General features: G+C 34.1%; 1 long non-coding RNA gene across 3 annotated transcripts; it reads right to left on the bottom strand.

The window, feature by feature from the left end:
• Positions 8,204-14,810, bottom strand: LOC109710808. Of its 3 annotated transcripts, none has more exons than XR_002216445.1 (3): positions 12,244-14,810; positions 9,648-10,375; positions 8,204-9,560 (listed from the first exon to the last, which is right to left on the bottom strand). It is a non-coding gene; the product is annotated as an uncharacterized LOC109710808 (long non-coding RNA). The 3 variants fall into 3 exon arrangements; XR_002216443.1 differs by having other exon boundaries at positions 9,648-10,370; positions 12,244-14,809; XR_002216447.1 differs by having other exon boundaries at positions 8,204-9,513; positions 9,648-10,370; positions 12,244-14,809.

The following is a 16,729-nucleotide window of genomic DNA, read 5'->3' as shown; positions in this document are numbered from 1 at the left end:
ACGGAACCCCTAAATATCCTGAATCTCATATAGATTAGGATAAGGATTGAGATATTTATTAACATATAATAAATATCCATTATAAGATATGTTTCTTAACTAATAAGAAACATATAAGTTTTATACTTATCCTAAACTTATTAGGATAAATCATGATCCACATCTTATGTGGATCGAGTTTAATCATAACCCGCCAATGTGGACACACCATATGGTAACAATCTCCCACTTGGCCACATTGGCCAACTCTCTCTCACTCATTTGTCTCTTCATACGGGCTAAATTTTTAAATTGATTAAAATTGATTAAACATTGAGAGTCCATACTTGAATTCACATATTGATTAAAAACTATAAATTCAATTACTTCCAAAAAGATTTAAATAATAAAAAAGTCGAAAGGATTCATGAACAGTCCTGTCAAGGAGGTACTGGTGCACTGTTCAGGCTCTCAAAATTCAACTGTTTGGGCTCTCAAAATCCCTAGAACTAACAAGGTCTTGAAAACGAGAATCTTCCGCCAATTATCTAAGACAAATGATGGGTTGGGGGAGATATTTTTTGAAAGAGCGTGGAGAAGATCAAACTCGATGCAGTGCTTCTAGATTTGTTGAAGATTTTGACAAGATTGCTTTCAAATAAGCAGACTCAACTGCCCTAATGAACGTACGAATGTAGAGGCAAAAGGGTAAAGAAAGAGGATGGAAAATTTTGTATTTGTGGCGTAACCTTTGTAGGCAGCCCGGTCTGGTAAGACCTATTTTTTAAAACAGCTAGCCCTCTTAAGTCGGTCATGGCTTATCCAAGTAGGTCTAGTGAAATCCTCAATGGACATTTTTGAAAAAAAGGTTAGTTTTGCTACAAGTTAGAAGAGCATATGTGATACTTCAAAATTCAAGATGGCATCTGTGCAATTATAACTCATTAGAGGGGCATTCAGTTAATCTTCTCTTAAGAGTTTTAGCCTTTTAGGGCATTAGGTTTGCGAGTTTAAGACTTTAGAGCATTGCAAGTTAGGGTTTAGGGTTTTAAACTAAGAAGACAGCCAAAAATATTCAGCAGACTACTAGCATATGAACTACTCTATCTGGAAAGAAAAATGTTAGGATGGCAAACCAGCAAACCAAACTAACAATACAGTAATAAGATTCAACAAATAACCAACGTACAAACTCAGCAAACTAACTGATAAATAGATGTCTAGGATGGCATACTGAACTAGCACGACAACACAATAAGATTTAGCAGATAATTAGCATGTAATCTCACCAAACTCAAACATGGATGTCTAGGCAAATAACAGCAAAATAACTTGCATAGATGAATAGATGTCTAGAGTCGCAAACAGGAATAGCAAAATAAGATTAGCAAATAACTAGATTATATGCTCATCAATCCAGCTCAAACATAGATGTCTACAATGAAAACCTAGAAGGACGGTAAAAGGAGATTTAGCAATTCAACAATGATATGAGTCGATTGAGCACAAGGCTAAAAGATAAATTTATGTACAGCATGGTCGACACAACAGTTCAAATCCATGCCACCCTTCCCAATGTTACTAGCTCTCTTTTTGTGGGCTTACATTATCACAATGGTATAGGCCGGAGGATAAAGGGTCGAGATTGAGTTGGTTTTCAGCAGATAACCAGCACATATGAGCAAACTAACTCGAAGTACATGCACAGATAACCAGCACATATGAGCAAACTAACTCGAAGTACATGCACAGGATAGCAAACTGAATGGCGAGAGAGGAACAGAGACTAATTGAAAGAAAGTGTCTAGGATAGCATACTGAAGGGCGGCATAGTTAGATTCAACAAACCACCAGTATACATAATCATCAATCTAACTCCAAAATAAAGAGATGTCCAGGATGACAAACTGAGCTACCAGGAGAGAAACACAAGATTCGACAAATTCCCGGCATATATACTCTAACTAACAGAAAATTAGATGTCAGAACTAGCAAGACAGCAAAACAAGATTCAGCAGATAAGCATGATATGGACTCATTAATCTAATTCAAACAATGATGTCTAGTATAGCAGAACGAACTAGCAGGATTTGGAAAAAAAACTCGACAAATAACTAGCATGTATACTTACCAAACTAACTCAAATACAGCACCATACAATGACAAGTTGAACTAACAGAACAGCAAAATGTAATTCATCAAATAACCAGGATACATTCTCATCAATCTAACTCAAAAAATAGATGTCCAAGTGAAAGAGCAATAGGATAGTAAATTTCAACAAATTAACTGTCATATGAGTAGAACAAGCTCAAATTTATAACATGCCTCATGTGCAAATGATGGATGAAAGAGACTAATCTGTGCCACCCTTACCACCACTATTTGGTGGTTTATAGTTGCTCCGTTAGCTCAGAATAGAATGGAGATTCATGCATTTTTGGCACATGCAATATTAATAAAATTCTAACCAATGCAATGAATGTAGAAATACAACTTTGTTATCACGGCAAGCATTGGAAGCCCAGGCAAAAGCTAGATGCTGGACAAGAGACCTAAAAGTTTCCATCTCCAAATTTTAACCAGTATATGAACAAAATTAAACCAGGATACATCTGTTTCAAACCTCCCTGGCTCAAAAAGCAAACCAATATGAGGCAGTTTTGCAAAATTACCATGCAAAAGATCAACCAGAAAACCTGAGTTTTAGATATTGGACCAAGCTCAGGCTTGGGCCAGCTGGCCTCTTCAAGTTTCAATATATATAATTCTAGGATGTACCTCCTAATTCCAAAGATATGAACTCTCTGAAGGCACATTCCACTTAAAACCAAAAAAAAAAACAAACTTATCTTCGTGATGCGCCATGTGGTTTCTACTTCTAAACTCCATAATTTAAAAATTGCAAGGCCGCCAAGGATGATATGTAGAAACAGGTAGCATATTATCGGCACAATATCAGTTAGTTTGTTAATTTAGTGCTCCGATTACCAAAAATGAAAAATATCAGATAAGAGAGGAAACTTACAAAAAAAGAAAAACCCTAGATCATTCAAAGAGCATTCATGCTTGGTTACTTCTAAACTCCATAATAAAAAAATTGCAAGGCCGCCAAGGATGATATGTAGAAACACGTAGCATATTATCAGCACAATATCAGTTAATTTGTTAATTTAGTGCTCTGATTACCAAAAATGAAAAATATCAGATAAGAGAGGAAACTTACAAAAAAAGAAAAACCTTAAGCCTCCGTTTGGTTCGGGGTTAAGGAAAAAGTAGCTATTCCAGAGATAGGGTTAAGTTCAGGCTTAGCCTCCGTTTGGTTCGGGGTTAAGGAAAAAGTAGCTATTCCAGAGATAGGGTTAAGTTCAGGGTTAAAATGGGTTAAAATTTTTTTGTGTTTGGTTGGGGGTTGGAGTTAGTCTAGAATAATGAAAAATAGTGTTTGGTTGGAGTAGATGGGATAAGAAGATAATGATTGATAAAGAAGGATAATGATTGGTTGGAGTAGGTATGATAAGAAAGATAGTGGGTTATTATGAATAGAAAATAGTGTTTGGTTGGAGTTTGGTGGGGTTAGGTGGGATTAGCTAACCCGGAATAATTTATTTGAGATGGGGTTAGGTGGGGTTAGCTAACCCCACCCATTTTTTGGGGTGCTTGGGGATAAAATGGAGGTTAAGGGGTTATTCCACCCCTTAACCCCCAACCAAACAAGGGCTAAGTGCCTAGATCATTCAAAGAGCATTCATGCTTGGTTGATTTATTTACTATACAACTAAGGCTGCATTTGGTAACGGAACAGTGTTTTAAGGAATACATATTTTTATTCTTGGGAGATCCTGTTATTCTAGGATATAGAGGGACAAAAGAAATTTTGTGTTCGGTAATTTTATTTAAAAAAAATGAAGAATAGTACAAAAGGTGGATTAAAATTTTTAAAAATATAAAGTTTGCCCTTATCTATATCTCTCATATCTAGAATAGTTAATATATGTACAATGCACATAAAAGTAATATGTTTTCTAAAATGCAATATAATTAAAATATTATATATACTACAATTATAATCATATTATTATATTATTATACTTCAATATTATTACATAACATACTTCAATAATGTTATATAAAAATACTTCAAAAATAATATATATAAATAATTAAAGACTATATATTTTAGAACATTTTATATTTAATCAATTCATTACCTTATATGATATATTTTATATTATATCGTATATATAGGATAACATATAAATATAAATTTATAAAAGAAAGATAATACAATATCATAAATATCATAAAATATAAATTTATAAAAGTAATATTATTATTAATCATATTATAAGATATTTTAATATATTATAAAACAATATATATATATATAGAGCAAAGGGCTGCTGTGCTCTCAGGAGCACGGAGGCCTCTGTCCCCTGAGCCGTTTTCGATGATGGAATTTCCGAATTGACGATCGGCTCCGTAGACTTGATCTAGTGTATTGAGTCTCAAGAAAATAATTTTGCGATTTTTTGATATCATTTACCTAGATGATCGAAATGATTCAAAATCAATAATTTTTAATGTTGATATCTCCGTTTTCAAGTTTACGTGTAGAATATTCAAATAATAGATAAAATTTAATAGAAAATTCTACTTAACATCAATAGCAAGATCAATACTTCCGATTTAAAATTTGAATCCTTTATCACTGTTTTTTATGAGATTTTCATTTTCAGCCGTTCATTTTGAGGCTACTCGTTCACTAGACAAACGAAATCAAAAAATTATGAAATTTGGTTTCTAGATAGTTCCAATAGCGTAGATCAAGTTTAACGGAACCGATCGCCGAATCGGATGTCCCATCATCAAAAACAACTTACAAGCACGGGGCCTCCCGTACTTTCGAACGCATAGGAGCCTAGCTCTATATATATATATATATATATATATATAATATAACCATACTTTTATATTACTTTAATTACCTTTAATAGGCTTAACTATAGCATGAGAATAGCCCTATTCCTCAAAAAAGGTGGAATAGATGTTTTCGGGTTATTCTAGGATTACCTAAAATAAACCAGTTTGACCGAAATAGATATTCTTGTCATTTTTTACACTGTTTGACGGAATAACAAGGATTCGTTGTCCCTGGTTTATTCCTAAACCAAACGAAGCCTAAGAGTATTCAAGGTTATAAAACTATTCTGCACCATAAGAAAGAGCTACATACCACTTTATTAAATTACAATCGTGTCATAAACCCCCAAAACATTATAACCAAAATTCTTCCAAGATGTACAAATTCAATCAATTTCCATTTGTATGTTGTTTTGTCTAATACAAAGTTCAAAACAGCATCTAAATGCAATAGCCAACATAAATCTCAAAGAAATTTGCAATATCAACAATAAGTCTCAAAAAATTATGAAATCAAGTTTCAAACCTTAAAACATCAAAACTAGGGCATCCATGAATCAAATAGATCTTGCCAAACTTCAAGCAAATCCAAGCAATTCAAAGGAGAAATCCAAATTGGAAGTTTGGGAGAAAATAAAGCACGTGAGAAGATGATTTAAGATAGGACTGAAATGGAATTCCAAAAACATATATGAAGGAGCCGGGGAGATATTTGGAAACCAGAAGTAATTTTCGAAAAATGACTCATGACCAAGAGAAACCACGTTCGGTTTGTGCGGAACTTGAGGGTGCTTTCTCAAAAATTGATAAAATCATTCCAATTTCATAAAAATTAAAAAATATATATATAAAAATCATTCGAATTTCATTAATCATTCCAATTTCATATCTTCATACAAGATGCCCAAAATCATTCCAATTTCATAAAAATCATAAATTTTAGTCCAAATACATCAAGCGTATAAATAAAATTTATAAGAATACTTAAAACATACATTTATCACACTCACGTCATCAAAAAGCAATCCGGAGGTACATAATAAATTAATAATAAGTATCTTATAATAATAATAATATAAAATTAAAATATCTTATTATTACTATGATGATGATTAGTAATGCAACATCTATTTGTGCTACTATTATTATCTTTATTGCTTTAATAAATTTATATTGTATGATATATTCTTATCTTTATTGCTTTAATAAATTTATATTATATGTTATAATATAATTTATATAATATTTTAATTATTTTATATTTTATGAAATATATTATTTTTATATGCATTATCGTACATATATTAAATATTCTATATATGAGATATATATAGGCGAGCAATCTTGGCAATATAAAAAAAATATCAAATCAAACACAAAATTTCTTTTATTTCTCTATATCCTAGAATAGTGGATTATCCCTAGAATAAAAATATTTATTAATGCATCCTCAAACACACATACACTTATTAGGAAATTATATTAAAAATTCTGCGAATAGAAATCTAATCCTTGTGCATTAATTCAACATACTAAAGGTTCTTCTAAACATCGATTAAAGTAGAATTCATGGATAACCTTCTACTTATAAAACCTAATATCATACAAATTTTCTCAACACAAATTTGCACGGAATATTATGCCGCAATATCACTTGATTCAATGTATAGTCAAACACACATATTTGGGCCAATCAAATAATCCTATAGTTCAACTTGAAAAGAAGTCGATTATCAACTACATGTTATCACATTGTAGGTCACCTACCAATCCCAAAGTAAATTTCATCCTCAAATTCAATTTATTGGAGTCCTCAATAGCTAGGTGAAAATATCCATTGAAAACAATTTTTTATTATCTCAATTGTCCTAGAACTCATGATCATGCTTTTGGATGATAACATAATTAACATATCATCAATCAAATTCTTGAACATGTGAACTATGCTCCTCTAGAGAAGCAATTGGTCTAATCAACTTTCATATATTCTTCCTAGTGTGAAATATATAATAATTTTGTTAGAAACATTTTGTCGTTGATCAAATTTACTATTGAACCTATTCAGTTCATGAACAAAAAAATCCACAGCTTTATTTAGAGAGAAAATTTTATCACCAACAGTAAAGACATAGTACCACATGACTAATCAAGTAACCATAGCGAAAGTGACACTATCTCTATCCAAGAGAAAATAGTGACCTACTTTAAACTGATGACCCACTTTAAACTATGTTAGAAGCTAGCACTAGGACTAGGATCAAGGACCAGCTTAAATACACATTCAAACACCAAACATACATTATTGCGGAATCACGTAACTCTACAACACCATTACAAATGTGCAACTGCTCTTGCAAGTTTCAATTTTTTTTTTAGTTATCACGAGAAAATGGGGGAATGAAAACTAGCCAACTTGACTTTTTGATTTTTTTTTTTCGTATTTTCATCGTTTTGTGCAGATAAGAGCATAACGGAAAAGTTTGAGAAACAATTGCAAACAAAAAATAAAGAGGGCAATATCACCTGTAGCAAAGGGTGATCCTTTGGGAGAAAGCTCCCAATAGTAGTCCCATACACCTCGCAAGTGGAGAAATATAGGTAACATAGTTTAAAGCAGGTCATCAGTTTAAAGTAGATCACGGCTTTCTCTTGGATGTCACTTTCTCTAGGTTTATTTGATTAGTGATGTGGTACTATGTACTTACTAATATTTGTATGATATTAGGTTTTATAAGGCGAAACTTATCCATGAATTCTACTTTAATCGATGTTTAGGAAAACCTTTGGTATGTTGAATTAATGCATGAGGATTAGTATTTCTATTCACTAAATTATTTTGCTATTATACGACAGAAAATTGATTAAAACTAATTATATTTCACAAAAAATCATTTTTGAATATAATGAAAAGAATGAAAGTTGAAGAATAGGGCTTGGGGCTGGGGCTTAGGGCTTGGGGCTTGGGGCTTGGGGCTTGGGGCTTAGGGTTTTAGGGTTTTAGGGTTTAGGGTTTAGGGTTTAGGATTTAGGGTTTTAAGATCCTGGAATGCATGGCTATTTCTTTGTTCTATTTAAATATATCAAAACCCAAAATATATTATACTAATTAGGATGTTAGCATGATATAGCGGATTAGCGGGAGGAACACGAAAAGATGAGCAAAGATCACACAACAGGTGAAATATCAGTGACAATAGCACCAGAAGCCAAAGTCCCAGCTTTTAGAGTGCTTTACAACTGCACTAAAACAGCAATAAAAGTATGATATAGTTGCGATTCTTTCCAATACAAACAAAGAAAAGAAAAAAAAACCATTCTGTGAAATTTAATGAGTGCAAAATGAAGAAACATAGTACTCGAAATCCATCCAACATTACCCACCAAAATGATTGCACTTTTACATGTAGATTCTCCTAAGCAATATAAATCACTCATATGACTCTGCAAAATGCAAACTAAAAGCAGTTGAAGAGGGTCAAATACCTCTCTTTTTCCATGTCTTTTAATTGACAAATATAACCAAACACAATGCACCAACTAAATAGCAAGTAATACCATTATGTTGGTTAAAATATGCGCTAAACTGAAATTATGAGCTTGACTATTAAGACATACTAAGCACAGTTGTAATTCCCTTAATAATTCAACTTAATCACATGAACTCATAAATAAATTTATCAAATTGAGACTCGAATCATACACTAACTCAAATAACTAAACCAAATGGACCCTGATACTTGATTGCACTACTAAGAAAACAAATGCAAAGCAAAACTAGGTTCATCAAAATGCCAACTTAGCGCCTACACAATGGTATATACCCGAGTCGATAAAAGACTCTTCTCAATATTCATGTCATCTACGTAACTTTTCACACTTCACAAATGGCTAATTGCATTACTGATTGGCACTATAAAAATCCACACCTCGCAGTTTGTCCATGTCAAGTTTTGTATCTTGTCGTCTTTGGCAAGTAAAATCAAATTGCCTTTCGTTATGCAAGCCTATATGCGTGGATCGAATACCAGTTAATATGGTAGATATATTCAAACCCAATATGAAACATGACAATGTCCAAAGCAAGTTCAAATGGATAAAATTTTTTGGTTGCTTGTTTTATTTTTTGCACTTGTTGTGTGAAGTATGATATTTTTATGTTTCGTTACCTTATTACATATTACATATTATTATTATTAATTATTATCATTATACCCGATATATGTAATTTAGTTTTGGTCGTGCTTTCTTTTTCTCAACTAATCTTTAAGCCAACGCTAGATCACGATTGCTGCATGGCACGCTTGAACTTATAAACTAGTATTCAGCCAAGTTTTATTTTTATTATTGAAAAATTATGCTTTAAGAGCATATGAACGTGATGAATGAAAATGCATTTTTAAGTACAAAGTGACTTTTGTAAAAATATTAAATTGGGTGAGGAAGCAAATAAGAATGAATCCGGAGAAAGAGGAAGGAGGAAAGAAGGCGAGGAGCTTACCAGATCCAACATCTTGATGGCCCTTGAGTCGGTAGTCGTTCTTGATGTTGAGTTGGTGGAACTGGATCCGGCCGTGCTCTGGCGGGGGCTCGAGGAGGTGCTTGATCTTGTCGCTGTAGACATCCGGAGAAAGAGGAGAGAAAAGGGATCACGAGGTGACCTGTCGGCCGGGCAGCAAATGAGAGAGAGAGAGAGAGAGAGAGAGAGAGAGAGAGAGAGAGAGAGAGAAGGAAGGCGAGGAGCTCACCGGATCTGACATCTTGATGAGGCCCTCGAGTCGGGAGTCGTTCTTGATGTTGAGTCAATGGAACTGATGGAACTGAATCCGGCCGTGCTCCGGCAGGGGCCCGAGGGGGTTCTTGATCTTCCTTAGACGTCGACGGCGAGCACCTGGAGGCAGGAGGTGAGGTGGGTAACAGCGTCCTCCGTGGACATGGAGTCGTCGGCTGAGGCCAGCTCCACGCCGGAGAGGACAGCTGAGACCTCCTCCTCCGTGCACCGTTGGTTCGCCCTGACCGTCTTCCCAAAGTGCTCCATGGGCACCCTCACGAACCATCCTCGCCGTAGTCGGGACCGCAGTTGCGCGGCTGCAGAAGGGGCCGCCGTCCATCGGTGGCCAATCTATCTCCATCTCCTTGGGACTCGAACGGAGGGCGGCGCAATCGAGGAGGCGCGAGGGGGGAGGAGTCGGCAGAGATCGCGAGAGAGGTCTTTGGGCCATTTGTCAAATAAGAAAAGCCCAAGCACGAAATTTGGGCCTCTTTTTGAAAACTCGAAAGGGTATCCCCAGGATTAAGCACCGTTGAAGTAAATTTTTTTTTTTATGGGTGTATACTAATTAGGCTGTTAGCATGATATAGCGGATTAGCGGGAGGAACAACGAAAAGATGACCAAAGATCACACAACAGGTGAAATATCAGTGATAGTAGCACCAGAAGCCAAAGTCCCAGCTTTTACAGGGCTTTACAACTGCACTAAAACAACAATAAAAGTATGATATAGTTGCAATTCTTTCCAATACAAACCAAAAAAAGAAAAAAAACCATTCTGTGAAATTTAATGAGTGCAAAATGAAGAAACATAGTACTCGAACTCCATCCAACATTACCCACCAAAATGATTGCACTTTTACATGTAGATTCTCCTAAGCAATATAAATCACTCATATGACTCTGCAAAATGCAAACTAAAAGCAGTTGAAGAGGGTCAGATACCTCTCTTTTTCCAAGTCTTTTAATTGACAAACATAACCTAACACAATGCACCAACTAAATAGCAAGTAATACCATTACATTGGTAAAAAAATCCACTAAACTGAAATTATGAGCATGACTATTAAGACATACTAAGCACAGTTGTAATTCCATGAACTCATAAATAAATTTATCAAATTGAGACTCGAATCATACACTAACTTGAATAACTGAACCAAATGGACCCTGATACTTGATTGCACTACTAAGAAAACAAATGCAAAGCAAAGCTACAACTATTTTATCTTTGGTGATGCGGAGCAAAACATGACAGAAAAAGATGATGCGGAGCAAAACATGACAGAAAAAACAAAAATTACCAAACAGCGCAAATTTATGGCATAGGCAGAACACAACGTCTACTTTGATACCCTTTAACATACGTTTATCAAATAAGTAATTGTTTGAAATCTAATTTATATCTAATATGATACTAACATTCTTAAAACGGCCACAGAGTATCTCGCGCACATATGGCGAATGCAGACAGAAGTTGTGCCATGCATCCCATCATACTAGCAAAATGAACTGAGTGGACAACATGATATGATTCAGCCCATTATAATGCATATATTCATTAAACGTACTGAAAGTTTAAATCTAGGAGAATTGGAATAGATTAATAGAGCGAGTAAACCTAAAGAAAAGAACATGCTAACAGATACATCCACAAACCAGTTTCACAATTTCAACAGACACAAGTAAAATTAACTTTAGGGACTCAAAACTCATATCAAATAAGCAGAGCCGACATGATCAAAGGACAAAAACATTAGAGGCTTCATATAAGAAACTCTACCTCTAGCTTCTCGAGTAACATATAGATATAGTAATCAAAATTAAGAGTCAAGCTACAAATTATCTCCAAGACAGGCATATTTAGAAATAGTTAATTGAGCAAGTTAACTGACGCCTCAAACATAGCAAATGTCATTATTCAAGACGGCAAGTGAGATATTTTGACTTTCACTTGCTGTCATCTCAATGTTCAAGTTACCAGCCACTTCATGTGTTGCCACTTGCTACAGTCCAAATAACTCGCATACTTTGACAATGAAAAAGAAAATCTCAAGCCCTCCTCAAGACTAGTATTCCATCTATTGCTGAATTTTGACAATGGAACATATTGGGGTCACTCTTCGCCAAACAAAAAAAATTTGGCGGTACATGACATTGCATAAGCAAATATAAAAATGGCCAAACATTTTAATCAACGATAGGTTAATAATAACTGCAATGCCCTTAGTAGATATTAGCATATGCAAAAAAGCTGAACAAACAGATCATTTGAACATTATACTCTAAGAACCGAACCCATATTGCAATGTTCACAATCTTCATGTAATGGTGATCGCAGATGTGTCATGGTTAGCTAACCCTTTTGATTAAACAAACTTTACCATACCAATCCATCTGTCATTTTGTCTCCATATAAACATTTTGGAGATCTACAAAACTAAATACACTGAGCGATCACCTTACTCTACAATAAGGGAAGCAGCTAATCCTTTTCCAATTCATCATAGTTAGAGACATTTTCACTATAAAAATCATACATTTCAAAATGCTAGGAATTATAGAGTATATACCTTGAGTATTGCAAACGAAACTTGAAACATGATTTCAAGCCCAGTCAAACTTAAGCATCAAGCCAAACTTTAGCTAAGTCATTGATCACCTGCGAGCTTTCCCATAGCGAATGCACAGAAATAGTCTCAACTACCAACAAATAATAGAAAATATTAGCTGTATGTTTCCCTGCACATGCAAAACAGTTCTCTTAAATGAATTCAACATAATCAAATATTCAGGAGAGGTTAAAAATAATAATGAAAATGAATTAAACTGGCAATATTTGATTTTTAATAGCATTGATGAAATTAGAAATTTACTATGGGTGAAGAGAAGAAAGACAAAGATCAGATTACCACATAATTAGCATGTATATCTTAATCACAATTAGAGGTTTGCTATAAAAAACTAAGTTGAGAAAAAAAATAGCGAGACAGCATATAACAAATAAGAAGAGCATATTTTCATTAAGCTAACTCACTATTAATTGAAAATAATGTCTAGGATGGCATACTGAACGACAGTATAGCTAGATTTAATGAATCACCAGCATATACAGTCATCAAACTAACTAAAAAAGAGATGTCTAGGATGATAAGCTGAAATATACGGAGCAATACAAGATTAGGCAAATAATTGGCCGATATACTCATCAAACTAACAAAAAATTGACGTGTAGGATGGCAAACTGAATTTGGAAAACAAATAGACAATTAAAAACATAAAATTAAATTCCTCTGAACACAAATTTGAACTTTGAATTAAAATTTAATGACGGGTTGAATTTAAAACTCCAATACAAATTTAAATCCATAACTTTACAATAGGATTTGATTTCAAATTTGAATTCATAATTTGTAACTTAAAAATCTTGAGTCCATTATACTGCGTGATTTGTTCAATACTAGCTGTCCTCGATCAACACTACCAATTATCTATTTCTTTCATGCAAACGACACTCCAGCCACAATTGCAAATCTGAAAAACTTGTTCATCTGCATCAAAATCAGCAAAGGAGCACCCAACCTTGCAGTGTACAACTCAAACTAACTTCGTATGAAGCATGCACAAAAAAAGACTAACAATAACAATCTTTCTATGATCAGCAGTATTGACATTTCACCTATGAAGTGTATCCCAATCGACATTTTTATTGTTCGCATATCCTCAGAAGTCATAAGGACTAGCTTTTTCCACAAAATTGCCTAATAGCTTCTCCGGCTAGGATTAGTATTTCTGTTCACGGAATTTTGAATATAATTTCCTAATAGGTGTATGTGTGAAATTTAATATTTTAAATGGGTTTAACACGAATGAATTTAAAGTAGAGAAAAGGGATATTATCTAATATACCCTCTAAAACTTCAAAAATATCTAATATACCCCTGGTTGACCAAAATGCCCTTGTTGATTTCCACAAATCCGTTCAAATATCCCCAAACAGCTAGGAATTACTAATGGAATTTGGGGTATAGATGGGTATTTTGATAATTTGTAGACATATTTGAAATTTTTGAATAGTACTCAAAAGGTAAATGAGGAAAAGCCCTTTTTTTGGGGATAATGTCCTAGTAGAGATTGCTATGGCTGAAAGCGGAGGCAAAATTTAGGTTTCACCATTACACTGAATAGGCACTAGACCAACCTACATCAATCTAGAAAATAATGCCATAAATGACACTGCAAAAATAGACCAAATTGGATCAGTAACGATTATAAAGGAACACTACTTGCCAATTAGAGGATGTCTGAAGTGATTCTTGTAAACTTACGCAGACTACTAGCATATGCACTCCTCAATCTAGAAAGAAAAATGTTAGTATGGCAAACCAAACTAACAATACAGTAATAAGATTCAACAAATAACCAACGTACAAACTAAGCAAACTAACTGATAAATAGATGTTTAGGATGGCATACTGAGCTAGCACGACAACACAATACGATTTAGCAGATAATTAGCATGTAATCTCACCAAACTCAAACATAGATCTAGTTTTTAAACATGACAATAGTCCTCCCTAGTGTAAACAAAAAAATGGAACTCTTACAAATCAATGTCCTCTATAGTGAAATTGATATTTGTAAATATTGACATAAGTAAATGATTCTTTGTAAAACCTCAAACCTGACATATAACACAATATAATCTAAGGGTGATGAATCCACCCTACCTCCATTATAGAACTCGAATTAACTTCATATGACGCTGCCTCAAAAAAGAAACAATAATAATCTTTCTATGACAGGTATAATGACATTTCACCCACTCAAGGGAATCTCAATTCAACATTTTTAGTGCCCACATATCTTAGAAGTTAGAAAGTAACAACTACTAGTTTTTTCCAGAAAAACTCTCCTATAGCTTTTCCATTTATAATTGCAAATCCAAATTCACATTTTTGAATTTCACAAACTTAAAGGGCATCACACGGAAAGCATCCCGAAGAGATCCCAGTTTCACATTCTTAGACTCCACATATCTGTTAAACTCCCACGAAGCTTACCTTTGCATGATAAAGAAAAAGCTCCAATTGAAGTTTTTGCGCTAAAAATATCATAAGTTTCTAACCAAAGAATAAGCTCCAAATTTTTCTTTCTAAATGTTCTGGTACAGGTTCCTGCAGCTGAAAGCAAAGGTAGAATTTAGGTCTCACACTACGCCAAATGGGCACTAGACCAACCTTTCTCAATCTAGCAAACAATGCCATAAAAGACACTGCAAAAACGGACCGGATCAAATCGGTGCCTAGTACCCGTTTGGCCTAGCTTCTGCTTTGACTTTCAGAAGCAGCAACCAATAAATATTTGACAAATGAAAAAGTTTGGAGCACTTGCTATGCTTGAAAGTTATTTTCAAAAGCAGAAAATACACTTTGGAGGTTTTTAACAAGAAATGAGGAAGAGTTTAACAAGAAAGCAGTTAGTACTTCTACAAATAGCACTGCTCATTTTTACTCCTACAATTTTAATGGTTAATGTGATCCCTTTCATCATCTCATAAGCCAAGCTGTGAGTCACAGGACAAAATTAGAGAGAATGTGCGGGTGGTTATAGCAAGCGGCGATGGAAATAACAGCAAACTGAACAAATAACTAGCCTGTATACTTACCAAACTAACTCAAATACAGCACCATACAATGGCAAGCTGAACTAACAGGACAGCAAAATGTAATTCATCAAATAACCAAGATACATTCTCATCAATCTAACTAAAAAATAGATGTCCAACTGAAAGAGCAATAGGATAGTAAATTTCAACAAATTAACTCTCATATAAGTAGAACAAGCTCAAATTTATAATATGCCTCATGTGTGAATGGCGGATGAAAGAGACAAAACTGTGTCACCCTTCCCACCACTATTTTGTGGTTAAATAAGTTAAATTATTATTTCATTAATATTTTTATGTTAATTAATTAGAAAAATATTATTATTTTAGAACTATAATTACTCTTATTGTCATTATTTCAATCTAACTTTGAAACACTATTTTCCCTATTCTAGAGAATAACCCAATTTTTATCCAAAAGCAAAATTAGAGTTGTACCTATACCAGGAATAACTAGGAATAGCTTATTCCTAAATCATTCTTTTTGCTTGCTGATCATATGCAGGATGCAGGGGCTATGGGGAGTTATCTTCACTAAAATTGTTAGACTCGCGAACAAATGGTCTCAGGAAAGAGTAGCCATCGAACGTTCATATACAGAAATTAGATTTCTCTTGGTCAAATTATCGTTATTTTGTAATTTAATGGATTCAGCTTGATTATACTGTGCTTGACACCTTTCTTAAGCTAAGTGCAATTTCATTAGGCCAAATTAGCTGAATTTTGCATGCGTTGATTCCTTAAAACCGAATTTGCTCGTTGATTCCATTTGCAACAATTATTTTTCTTTTGGTATTGCTACTTTATTTTTTTTCTAACCCTAAGTAGACTTATGTCGACACTCCTATCTAGAGTAACTGTAGCCATTCCATATTCGATTCTCTCCATGGATCCACAACATTTTTTTTGGGGCTGGGGGGTTTGAATTCCGCGTTATTTGCTCCTTTGAAAACGTCGGACATATCAATCTATTCAAAACCACCTAGTCTATTAGGTTGACAACGATCATGGATTAGATGCATCCCTCAGATCTATAGGATTGTCCAACTATGAACAAGTCTGTGGTGAATTCAAGTGGTGTTGCAGGTGGTTCTGCTAGGCGATAAAAAGATTCGAGTCTGTAAAATTAGCATCATACAAAATGGCTCCATAAATAAGTGTGTTTGATTTAGGTTTGCCGTTTTACTATCTGAAGCGTACAGTGTTTTCCAAATAGGTAAGCCTAAAAGCTTCAAAGATTTTGATTTACTCCTGACCTTCAGTGCTTTATCCTTTTGGACAGAATATTCCATAATTTAATGGAATGTTCTATTACTTGGTAAATTTCTATAAAAAATGTGAAAAATATTTGTAGTTTTAGTAAAATAAAACTTTTGATCTACGGTTCAGTT

This window comes from Ananas comosus, linkage group 1 (genome assembly GCF_001540865.1).
Source record: "Ananas comosus cultivar F153 linkage group 1, ASM154086v1, whole genome shotgun sequence".
Lineage (NCBI taxonomy): Eukaryota > Viridiplantae > Streptophyta > Magnoliopsida > Poales > Bromeliaceae > Ananas > Ananas comosus.
This window is presented reverse-complemented; position numbering and strand designations above follow the sequence as displayed.